At 42.2% G+C, this 12,398-nt stretch overlaps 1 pseudogene; it reads left to right on the top strand.

The window, feature by feature from the left end:
• Positions 1–7,467: 7,467 nt before the first annotated feature.
• LOC105545738 lies at positions 7,468–8,116 on the top strand (annotated as a pseudogene).
• Positions 8,117–12,398: the final 4,282 nt, after the last annotated feature.

Here is a 12,398-nt window from a genome sequence, read left to right as displayed (position 1 = left end):
GGCCGCGGCGGTGAGCCTGCGCGTCAGGGCCGCCGGCCTCTCTTTGGCTGTTGGAGGTGATTGGGGTCGAGAGAAGGAAAAAAGGGGCTGGCGTCAGCGCCCCCTCTGAGGTGGCTGTATTGTGGACGAGTAAGAAGGGCTGAGTAAAGTGGACAAACACCTGGTTAGGAGAAGAGGACAGGTCCGCAGCCGCCCTTCCGAGGAGGACTCGGGGCCTCGCGGGCGCTGGAGGAGGTTCCTGGGCCTCGTAGGGCCGCCCCGGCGCGGGCGGGCGCGGGCGGGCGCGGGGGAGGGGAAGTGAGAGGTTGTTTATGACCGGGGACTAATCTCCTCCGCGAGTCACAGCGCTCCCTCTGGGGAGTGCGGTTGAGGGGCTGTCCTCGCCCAGAGCCTCGCTCGTCCTCCGCGGAGCGACGAGAGGTGGAAGTTGGACGCGCAGCGGGCCATGAACTCTGTCGTTGGAGGACCCGCCAAAAAGGAAGCAAACCTTCTTTTTCTTTATCCAGCCCCAAATAGGGCCTAGGGGACGAGTCACATATCGATAAATGGTTTGTTGCCCGTTTTATTCTCTGGGAAATACAACTGATCCTACCAGAGAAATACCTGTCTCATGCCGTGTTTACCTAGAGCCATAGAATACCTGTTTCAGAGCTAAAGGGGACCTGAGCCCATCATAATCCATTACCTCGTGTGAAAGCGGAAAAACTGACTTCAGCTTGTCCAGATGGCGCAGAGCATGGGTTTCCCGTAACCCTGCCTGTGTCTTTCCTTCAGTCTTGTCCCAAATGCCGTGGGAGGGAAGGCATTCTCTGTCAAGCTGCTGTCACCTTACCTGAAGGAGTCCACGCCTGTATGTCCGAGGAAAACAGTTTTCTCAAACACATTAGTTGAAAAACTGAAGAAACTGCCTTAAATACAAGCTGAGTTAGAGACAGCACTTGTAAGACTAGGTAGGTATTTATAGGGCCTCTCCCACTAGCCCTGTTTTTCCAGAGTTTGTTCTTTATCCGGAAATTCTTAGTTTGTCTACTGATCATTTAAAGAAAGGGTTCTATTAACATTGACACAGAAGAGACACTTTGTGGCACTTTTAAAAAATCTGAGTTTCGTGACTTGGAGTTTTAACTTTAAGATAACTTCTGAAACTTACTCTTAATTTATAGCAGAGCTATTTGAGTAATATACTCTTCTATAAGAGTATGGACAATAGAAGAAGTGTGATATTTTAAAGAGATTTGGACTACAAAATAAGAGCATGGAATATAGGTTTTACAGCCAATACTTCCTGAGGACGTACTGTGTATTAGGTGTGGTGTATATAAAAAATAAAATGTGGTCCCTGTATTCAAGGAGCTTGTGTTTTCTAGGAAAATACTAGATATTACTAGCTACTCCAACGCAGAAAGTTGTTAGACACCAAATCAGAAAAAATAAAAATGTATTAACTTGGGGTGATGCAGGAACATTTTCCAAGGTCGGTATGTTTCCGCTTTGCCTTAAAGTAGTGTTTCTTAAACATCATAGATCTGAAGATGAGAATCAGAGTTCTATGGCAAAATACAAGTTATTTTACCAATTATAAAGATAAAATTTTTCTTTGAACGTGATCATTTGTATAATTTTATACAATTGGTCTTTAGTTCTTTATATTTGTGCTTTTCAAACTGGTCTGTGGTCCCCAGCCTACTGAAAACATTCTCCAGGATGATAAGAATTTATTTTAGGAGTCTGTACATTATTCAGGTTTAAGAAACACTGTCTTAAAGGACTGGTAGGATTTGGATACGGGTAAAGGAAGGGGAAGCTGCTAGTGAAAAGATCTTCCCGACATTGAAAATGTGAAGAAAGGAAGTTAGGACAGCATTACTGAGGGCTTCCTGAGGAACAGTGAAGTTACAGCTAGGTTGGAGCATCACGTACATGTAGAATAGTACAAGATCTGGAAACACAGGTGAGATCTAGACAGTAGAGGGCCTTTATTCCAATCTAAGGAAGTTTTTTTTCTTATGAATTGGAGATTTATTTTTCAGTTGGGTTGCTAGGTACAAAGCAATGTTTGAAAGGAATCAAACTAGACTACTGAAGATTAACATGCATTCACAATTACCTTACCTATTATTACAGTTATTCGAAATCATTTTTCAGTGGAGTCATTGCCACAGGATCCTTGGAGTGTCACTTTTCCAGCTGGAAAAATGTCACCTTTGCCCGAGTTTTGATCAGGCCTGCTGGGCTCATTCTGCCCCCAGGCCCAGCAGGCTGCGCTCTGCTCATACTCCCGGCCTGGATCCCACACCTGCCAAGTGCAAGCCAGGTGCGAAGCAGAGAGGGGTGTGTGAGCAAGCAAGCACGGGGTCCAGCCACTGCGCACAGCTAGGCATACCAGCTGCAGCAGGGCAGGCAGCTCCAGGGGCTGGCTCCCTGCAAGGTTGTGGCTGGACCAGGTATACTGCAAGCAGCTTCCACAGCTGGCGCCAGGGAATGCAGTGGCACCTGGAAGCTTGGAGATGCCAGGAGCCGCAGAACCCCAAAGAGGGTGTCACAGGGAGCTCCTAGGTCTGGGCTCCCCCAAGGACCACAGCTCTTCTCTCCTCTCTTCCATCCTCTCTTTTCTCTCCTTCTTATGTTGCCCGCAACATGGCAAGCAAGGGGCATATTCAGCCCTGTTTGTGTTACACCTCTTTCAGCCATGCCATTTCGCAGGTCCCGAGTTCTTGTCCCACATCCAGGAAGAATGAGGTATGCGGACAAGTGGAGGGTGAGCAAGGCAAAGAGGTGCTTTGTTGAGCAGCAGAACAGCTCAGAGGAGACCTGAGGGTAATGGGTAGCTTCCTTCTGCAGGCAGGTCATCCCAGTAAGTGTCCAGCTCTCAGCAGAGAGGAGACCCACAGTGGGTAGTTCCTCTCAGCAGGCAGGTCGTCCTGCCATCTGCTCAGCTCTCCACAGAGAGGAAACCCACAGTGGGTAGCTCCTGTCTGCAAGCAGGTCATCCCATTGTCTGTCCAAGTCTGGCTCAGTCCAGGGTTTTTATGGGCTTCTGAGAGGAAGAAGTGTGTGCTGATTGGTCCATGGGTAACCATGGAGAAAGCACCATAAGTTCTCACTGCTTTGCATGAAACTGGCAACCTGGCCCCTGGCCTTACTGGGGATCTGCCCCTTTCCGCCCAGGAGCCTGTTTGGCTCCTGCTGCCGTTAACCTGCCATCCACAGTGCCCATGGCGCCCAGGTTGTTCGTGCTGAGTGGTACCTACAGGCCTGCACTGAGCTGCCCTTATTCCCCCCTCGGCCTGCCTCCCTCCTGTGCTCATCAGTGCCCAAAGTCCAGAGGGGACCGAGGCAGCGGGAGGCTTGCGTGTCAATGCTGCCCCAAGCACGTACACACCTGAACAGGTCGCGACAGCAGCCAGGCTCGGTCACAACTTTGCTCTGAAATCAGAGTGGGTGCTGGGAGCAGGGAGAGGCCAGGCAGTGGGAGCAGGCACTTCCAAGCTGGCGGGAGCGGGGAGCTTCCTGGTCCCTGAGAGTGCGGAGATGAATGGATCCACTGCCATGACTGGGTGGCTACAGCTGCACCCAGGAGGGCAGGACTCCCACTCTTCCAACTTGGAAGGGGGCAGGGCTTCTGCCTGTTCCCAGCTCTTGCTGGCTCCATGGAGCACCACGGCCCTAGCCATGCCTCCTGGATTGTAGCCAGCGTCAGGGCAGCAGCCACTTCAGACGGGCCACTGCCGTCATCACCATCATGGCTCTTTCTTCCCTGACTCGATGGTGTTAGCAGGTTTTCATACTAGGATCATAAGTGAAAGTATGTAGTAGAGATAGGGTTAGACGCAAAGGTAAGGAAAGCCAAGTTCAGTGAGCCAGCCACAACCAGAACCTATGCTTATGATGATGACTTCTGAGATCAAAGATTACATGTCCAGTTCAGAAGTCCAGACGTAGTGGAAGGTGAGGCACTGAGGCAGAATAGGGAAGAAATGAGGCCATACCTAGGCAGCAGTCAAAAACCAGGAAGCATTGACAAGCCGTCCCTAGACAAAGTTGTGAAATAAGCCAAGTTTATTATTAGTGACTCTGGTTGACTGTTTAGCTGTTGGTGTATTGTGGCTTAAAGCAGTGGTTATTAGCCAAGAAATGCACATCAGCATCACCCATAAGGCTTAAAAAAATAATATACCAAGTGCCCATCCCCAGAGGAAAGGAATTCAGTAGATTTGAGATAGGCTTTGGTCATTTCTTTTTTTTTCTTTAAAGTTCTTCAGGTGAATCTTATACATAATTCTGATTAGGAACCACATGCTTAATGTATAAGAATAATGTATGTATCTGGCATCTAGTAGTACTCAGTAAATAGTTTTAAAAATTCACAAAACCTTAGAGTTAACTGCACTTTTAAATAGAATTCCTAAAATAAATCTGCACAGTAGAGGGAAAAAAAAATACCCTGGGTGATCACCAATATATTTAACAATGGAATTGTATCATATGCATATTTATGAATTCAACTATGTTTGGTGAAAAAGAAAAAACCAAGTACTGCTGGAGATTCCCACTCTTCCCTCAGTGAGCTTAGGTCCTGGAGTGAGCAAAAGATGAAAAACATGAATCTCTTCTTCAGTCAACTTCTATCTGTGATTCTAGAAAGATGCTGGTTATATTCAGCCTTATTTTTCTAAAATATGGCCTCCAAATGCAAGACAAGTATTTCACCAGACTCACCTGAAGAAACAGTGAGCTCTTGCAGTGGTAGAGAGAAAACTAGTTAGAGTAGTCTGTGCTACGCCTTGTAATGTTGCAGTCTAAAGAATTAGGAAAGATTTTTCTGAGAGGGCAATGGTCAGAATAGGTGTATTGGAGAAAACTTCCTCTTTGCTGCTGTTTTTAAAGGAATGTTTTCTTAATGCTCTTGCTTCAATTTAAAAGGGAAAAATAAATTATATGAAAACCTTTGAAAGAATGGTGACCCTGGCTTAAATAATAACCTAAATTGTTGAAACGAAGCTATTCTAACAGAATTAAAACTGATGAATTAGATTCATTTGTAAGAGCCAACCAGAGCCCTTTTAAATTATTTTAAACCAATTAAGCAGGGTAACACAGTTTAAAAATAATTATGTGCCAATGACTTGGTTTATGGTATCCAGATGTGCCATCTGAGCAGAATAATCAGATGAACTTAGTGTTCCTCATATGTAACCTAACAGAGTTTCTTTTGGGTGTCTTACCATTTCCTCAGTGTTCTGCTATACTACTCTCTTTGAGATCACATTAGTCAATGATATGGAGAGGTTGAGAACATCAAATAACATATAAAAGTTTTAAGCATAAAAAAATTAGATGTGAAACTATCCAGCCAATGTAATCAGTTAATACATATCTAAGAAAATTTAATTTTGGTCATACTAATGTTATATCAGCCCTCGAAAGAAAATGCTAGTAGAGATGACTATTAAGAAGAAATTAGATCTTTCCAATGAGTGGTGTTTTACAGTAATAGTTGGAGTCTCAGACAATTCAAGATCAGCCCTGAAAATGGATATATCCAGATTGACAATTAGAATCAAAGTGGAACAGCAGAAGAACATAAACATTGCAGTCATTCTTTCAACCAGTATTAATTCCACACCTAATATGTGACAGCCACAGTGGTAGGTCCTCAGAGAATTTATAATCTAATGGAAAGACAAGACAGATAAACAGAATGAGAATACAATATTATGTCAGCAGACCCCAGGCATAAAATAAGATGACTTATAAGGTTCGTTTGACAGTTCGAGGTAACATACCATATTTTATCAATTTTAAGATCATGAGTTGTAACAAACACCATTATTTTTGGACGATGGAGGGGGCCAGAGGGAAATGCTGCTACTTAAACTATGACACAGTGGTTTTTTATCACATAGAATTTTTCCACATTGTATTGAATTCTCCTAAGAGCATTAGTGATGCAACATTTTTAAAAATAATATTCCACTATTATCTTTGGTATTTTTTTGCAAACTGTTGGGGTCCAACAGTTTTTGTTGCAAACTGTTAAAGTTTTAATGCTGGTGCTTTCTTATTCCAACTCAAAGGTATCAATGAAGGGTTTTCAGATCACAACCAGGGTTTTCAGATCACAACCAGGATTTAAATCCTTTCTCTCTCTTTTTTTTTTTTTTTTTTTTTTGAGACAGAGTCTCGCTCCGTCGCCCAGGCTGGAGTGCAGGGGCGCGATCTCCACTCGTTGCAAGCTCCGCCCCCCGGTTCTTGCCATTCTCCTGCCCCAGCCTCCAGAGTAGCTGGGAATACAGGCGCCCGCCACCACGCCCGGCTAATTTTTTTTGTATTTTTAGTAGAGATGGGGTTTCACTGTGTTCACTAGGATGGTCTCGATCTCTTGACCTCGTGATCCGCTCTCCTTGGTCTCCCAAAGTGCTGGAATTACAGGCGTGAGCCACCGCGCCCGGCTAAATCCTTTTTTAAATGATTAGTTGACTGAAATCTCAGGGGTTTGCAGTTGTCTAGTCATGCCACCAGGAATAACCAGGAAGTTTGCACATGTTCAGGCTAAGACAACTACATCACAACTGCCTTCTGGTGACAACATTGTAAGATGCCATGATTGTAAGATGCCATTCCAATTTTAGAAATATTGGAAAGAAATGTACATCTTAGATTTGGCAAAATATCATTTATTGCTGGCAGCTATTAAAATATGTGTTATTAGGAGAATGTACAAAGAGCTCTGTGAGCACTGAGGATAGAGCACCTAACTCTCACAAAGGAAGTGATATTTGAGCAGTTAAGTCATGAGGATGCATGAGTGGGTAAGAAGGGGCAGTTTAGAGCTTCAACTACATGTGTGGGAGAGTGGTAGGACTGGATGCTGGGCCATGTCAAGAAGGGTTTCATGTGCTCAACTAAGAAATTTTGAATCTTATTATTGGGGTGATAAAAGTTTTGGGATCAGGGAGTGACCCTGATGATATAATTTGGCTATATCAAATCTCATGTGAAATCTGATCCCCAGTATTGATGGTGGGGTCTGGTGGAGGTGATTGGATCATGGGGACAAGTCCCTCATGAATGGCTTGGTGCTATTGTCTGAGGATTGAGTGAATTCTCACTCTTTGTTTCTGCAAGATCTGGTTGTTAAAAAGAGCCTGGGACTTTTCTCCCATTTCCCTCTTGCTTCCTCTCTCGTCATGTGACACACCACTCTCCTTCCCTTTCCATCATCATTGGAAGCTTCCAAAAGCAGCGGCTCACTCTTTCCTTGCCTAACGCAGCTGTGGCTTGTGGTCCCAAGAAGCATCTGAAGCGGGTAGCAACTCCAAAGCATTGGATGCTGGATAAATTGACCAGTATGTTTGTTCCTTGTCCATCCACCGGTCCCCACAAGTTGAGAGAGTGTCTCCCCCTCATCATTTTCCTAAGGAACAGACTTAAGTATGCCCTGACAGGAGATGAAGTAAAATTTGCATGCAGCGGTTTATTAAAATTGAAGGCAAGGTCTGAACTGATATAACCTACCCTGCTGGATTCACGGATGTCATTAGCATTGACAAGACAGAAGAGGATTTCCGTCTGATCTATGACACCAAGAGTCGCTTTGCTGTACATCATATTACACCTGAGGAGGCCAAGTACAAGTTGTGCAAAGTGAGAAAAATCTTTGTGGGCACAAAAGGAATCCCTCATCTGGTGACTCATGATGGTCACACCATCCGCCACCCTGATCCTCTCATCAAGGTGAATGATACCATTCAGATTGATTTGGAGCCTGGCAAGATTACTGATTTCATCAAATTTGACACTGGTCACCTGTGTATGGTGACTGGCGATGCTAACCTGAGAAGAATTAGTGTGATCACCAACAGAGAGAGGCACCCTGGATCTTTTGACATGGTTCACATGAAAGATACCAATGGCAACAGCTTTACCACTTGGCTTTCCAAGATTTTTGTTATTGGCAAGGGTGCCAAACTATGGATTTCTCTTCCCTGAGGAAAGGGTATCCGCCTCACCATTGCTGAAGAGAGAGACAAAAGACTGCCAAACAGAGCAGTGGGTGAATTGGTCCCAGGGTGACATATTAGATCTTTATACGTAATTAAAAATGTGGCATGATTAATAGAAAAGAAAAAAAAAATCAGAGGCTCATGCCATGCATGCATCTTGTACAGCCTGCAGAACCATGCACCAAATAAACCTCTTTTCTTTTTTTTTTTGATTTAGAGTCTTGCTCTGTCACCCAGGCTGAAGTGCAATGGCACTATCTTGGCTCATTGCAACCTCTGCCTCCCAGGTTCAAGTGATTCTCCTGCCTCAGCCTCCCAGGTAGCTGAGATTATGGGCATCTGCCACCACGCCCAGCTAATTTTGTATTTTTAGTAGAGATGGGGTTTCACTGTGTTGGCCGGGCTGGTCTCGAACTCCTGACCTCTGGTGATCTGCCTACCTCAGCCTCCCAAAGTGCTGGGATTATAGGCGTGAGCCACAGTGCCCGGTGTAAACCTTTTTTCTTTATAAATTACCCAGCCTTGGGTATTCTTTTATAGCAATGCAAAACACACCCAATAATCAGATTCTTATTTTAGAAAGATAAATTCAGTAGTGATTTGGAGAATGGATTAGAATGAGAAGACAATGGGTAAGGAGACTAGTTAGACAATTTCTTTTTTTTTTTTTTTTTTTAGGTGGAATCTCACTCTGTAACCTAGCCTGGAGTGCAGTGGCACAATCTCTGCTCACTACAACCTCCGCCTCTCAGGTTCAAGCAATTCTCGTGCCTCAGCCTTCCAAGTAGCTGGGATTACAGGCATGCACCACCACACTCAGCTAATTTTTGTGTTTTTAGTAGAGCCAGGGTTTTGCCATGTTGCCCAGGCTGGTCTCAAACTCCTTGACTCGAGAGACCCACCCTCAGCCTCTCAAAGTGCTGGGATTACAGCCATGAGCCCCTGCGCCCAGTTGACAATTTCTGCATTAATCCACAGAACACATTAAAGCGCTTAGGAAGTGGCAACAGGGAAGGTGAGAAGAGGATTATCAAAGACATTGTGATGATAGAATGGACAGGACTTGGTGAACTGAGTTGATGCAAGCAGAATCATGATATTGTGTGATTAAAGTCATCTTGTGTCATGTAAGGTGAATATCATCAAGCTACTGATAACTATATTCTAATAAGATGTATAACTCATTTCTAAAGGACAAATGGTGTTTATTCAGTCATTTGCTTAACAAATATTTATTGACTGTCTGCTATGTGTAGGAGCTGGGAATGTAGCAATGAATAAAACGGGAAGTAATGCCTGTCCTTATGAAGTCTACATTCTGGTGAGAAAGATAGACAAATAAGTGTAATATGTGGTATATTCACATTAAGTGTTAAAAAGGAAGAATAAAGCAGGGAAAGGAAATGAAGTGCTGCAGAAGGAGGAGGTTTGGAGTTTAAGACATGGAGAACAGGGAAAGGTGTCACTGAGGGTGTCAATGATGTTTCAGTAGAGACTGGACAGAGCTGTGCAGATACCTAAGGAAAACCCAATTTTATCTATTTATTTTACTGAAGTGCTGTAGTCTGAATGTTTGTGTCCCATCAAAATTCATATGTTCAAATCCTGACCCCCAAGGTGATGATATTAAGAGGCAGGACTTTTGGGAGGTGATTAGGCAGAGACCTCATGAATGAGATTAGTGCCTTTTTAAAAGAGGCCTGGGGGAGCTCATTCACCTCACGTGAGGACAGAGCAAGAAGGCACCATCTACAAACCAGGTCCTCACCAGACAGTAAATCTGCCGGCACCTTGATCTTGGACTTCCTAGTCTCCACAAGTATGATAAATTTGTTTTTATAAACAATCTGGTTTATGGTTTGTTCGTTTTGTTTTGTTTTGTTTTGTTTTCGGCAGAGTCTCGCTCTGTCGTCCAGGCCAGAGTGCAGTGGCACAATCTTGGCTCACTGCAACCTCCACCTCCCAGGTTCAAGCAGTTCTCTTGCCTCAGCCTCCCAAGTAGCTGGAATTACAGGTGCCTGCCATGACGCCCAGCTAATTTTCTCATATTTTTAGTAAAGACGGGGTTTCACCATGTTGGCCAGGCTGATTTCGAACTCCTGACCTCAAGTGATCCACCCGCCTCGACCTCCCAAAGTACTAGGATTACTGGCGTGAGCCACTGTGCCCGCCAGTTTTATGGTATTTTGTAATTGCAGCCTAAACTGACTAAGACATGAACTTTAGTTAAACATTTGCAGTTTGCTATGCTGATATTAAATTATTATCTGTTGGTAAATATTCTTTGCTGATACTTAATAAATATTCTTATTAATAACAAGTATTAATATGTATCCCTCACTAATGCTTAATACAAATCCTTATTAATAGCAGTATTAGTATTAATTAGTATTAATCAGTATTCTTTGCTAATAAGGGTTCTGATTGACAGAAAATCAATTATTCATTAAATGTTATTGAGATACTTCTTGATCTTATTTATAGTAGTCAGGTACTGTTTTAGATTCTGGGGATTCAGTCGTAACTGAGATAGATGGAATCACCACCCTCATAGGGTTACCAGAGAAAACACAGGACTCAACTGAATTGGTATTTCAGATAAAAACACATAATTTTTTAGTATAAATATGTTTATGTGATACTTATACTAAACATACTGTGTGATATTTGGAATATACTTATACTAAAATATATACCAAATGTGTTGATAATCTGAAATTCAAATTTGACTGGGCTTCCTGTGTTTTTATTTGCTGAGTCTGGCAATTCTGTGCCCTCACTACATTTACAACCTAACATGCTGGAAGCAGAGATTTGTAAATACAAATAGCATACAGTGGACAATGCTGTATAACCTGGGAAGCCATAAATTAGAAGGCACTGGGACCCTAAATATGTGGAGAAAAACTGTCAGCCAACCAGGAACATCCACCCTTAAAGCAAGAAATAAACTTCTGTTGTATGTGAGTCATTATGTTTTGGATCCATTTGTGCCATGGTCTATTTGTTATGCCAGCTTAACTAACATAACCTAACTAACATAATGTGTCCTGAAATCTACCATTTCCAAATTTACTACAGAATCAAAAATTTTAATATAATGTATCAACAGATAATAAAATATATATAAATAAAGGCAACAGGAAGATGGGCCAAAACCTAAAAATGCTTATACTGCAGTCATCATTCTATTAATAATATAGCTTTAAACCTTAAATATTTCCAAGTGGTCAAGAGGGACATCAGATCATTTTAGGAAAATTACGTAACTTGATGGCTTCCTTAAGCAACTAATACTACACATTTATACATTATTCCTGGCTATTAAAACATTTTCTTTCAGCTAATTATTGAATGTAGAGATAGGTTTTATAGGCTCTAAAATTGTAAATAAGACATGGTTTTTGCCTTCAGAAAATATATGGCCTAATAGAGGAAATAAAGATACAAAACACTAGCAGAATATGATCAGTGCCAAAAGATATGTGCAAATTGTATCTCTAACTGGAGTGAGAAATTCATTCAGATTAGAGGGGATTAAAAAGAAAATGAATGAGGAAACATTTTTTTCCTCAAAGCTTTACAATTTTCTGTCTTTTTTGAATTTAAAAGAACTTATTGTCAAGCATTTGCAAATACAAATATAAGAGAGAAAAACAAATATCACTTCTAACCTCACTACCCAGATATAGCCACTAATAACATTTTTGTATATATTCCCTCCTCTATGTTTTAAATAAAAGTGGGGTTTTATTATGTATTCTTTTTTTCCTGTTTTTTCCACAGCGTAAGGTGAGCATTTTTCATATCATTAAATAATTTGTAAAATTATGACTTTTCATAAGTGCATAATTTATCCCATAGATATATTCTGATTTATTTTCCTCTTATGACAAGACATTTTGTTAATTTCTAAATGTTTTAGTTTTATAAATAACATTGCATTGGACAGCTCTATACATAGATATTTGTAATAATTCAACTACTATTCTTTGAACACTATTTACTGCTTTGGATGTTGGAGATACATTAGTGAACAAACAGTACAAAGTCCCTGACCTCATGGGGAGGAGGAAAGAGAGACAATAAGGACGTAAACTATAAATTACATCAAATAGTGATGAGTACTCTGGAGAAAACTAAATCAGGGATGGGGAATAAGAAGTGATGATATAGGGGCCTTGGGATTATAGTTTTAAATAGGATGGTCAGGAAAGAAAGAGAAAATGACATTTGATCAAATACCTGAAGGTGGTGAGGCAGCAAACCAGGTGGATATTGGAGAAAAACATTCTAGGCAAAGAGAAGCATGTAAAGACCCTGAGTTTGGAGTGGATCTAGCATATTTAAGGAACAGCAGCAAGGAGGCCAGAATAGCTGACACGGAGTTCA

This window comes from Mandrillus leucophaeus, unplaced genomic scaffold (genome assembly GCF_000951045.1).
Source record: "Mandrillus leucophaeus isolate KB7577 unplaced genomic scaffold, Mleu.le_1.0 Scaffold338, whole genome shotgun sequence".
NCBI lineage: Eukaryota > Metazoa > Chordata > Mammalia > Primates > Cercopithecidae > Mandrillus > Mandrillus leucophaeus.
The sequence above is the reverse complement of the archived record's forward strand: the minus strand, read 5'-3'. Positions and strand labels throughout refer to the sequence as shown.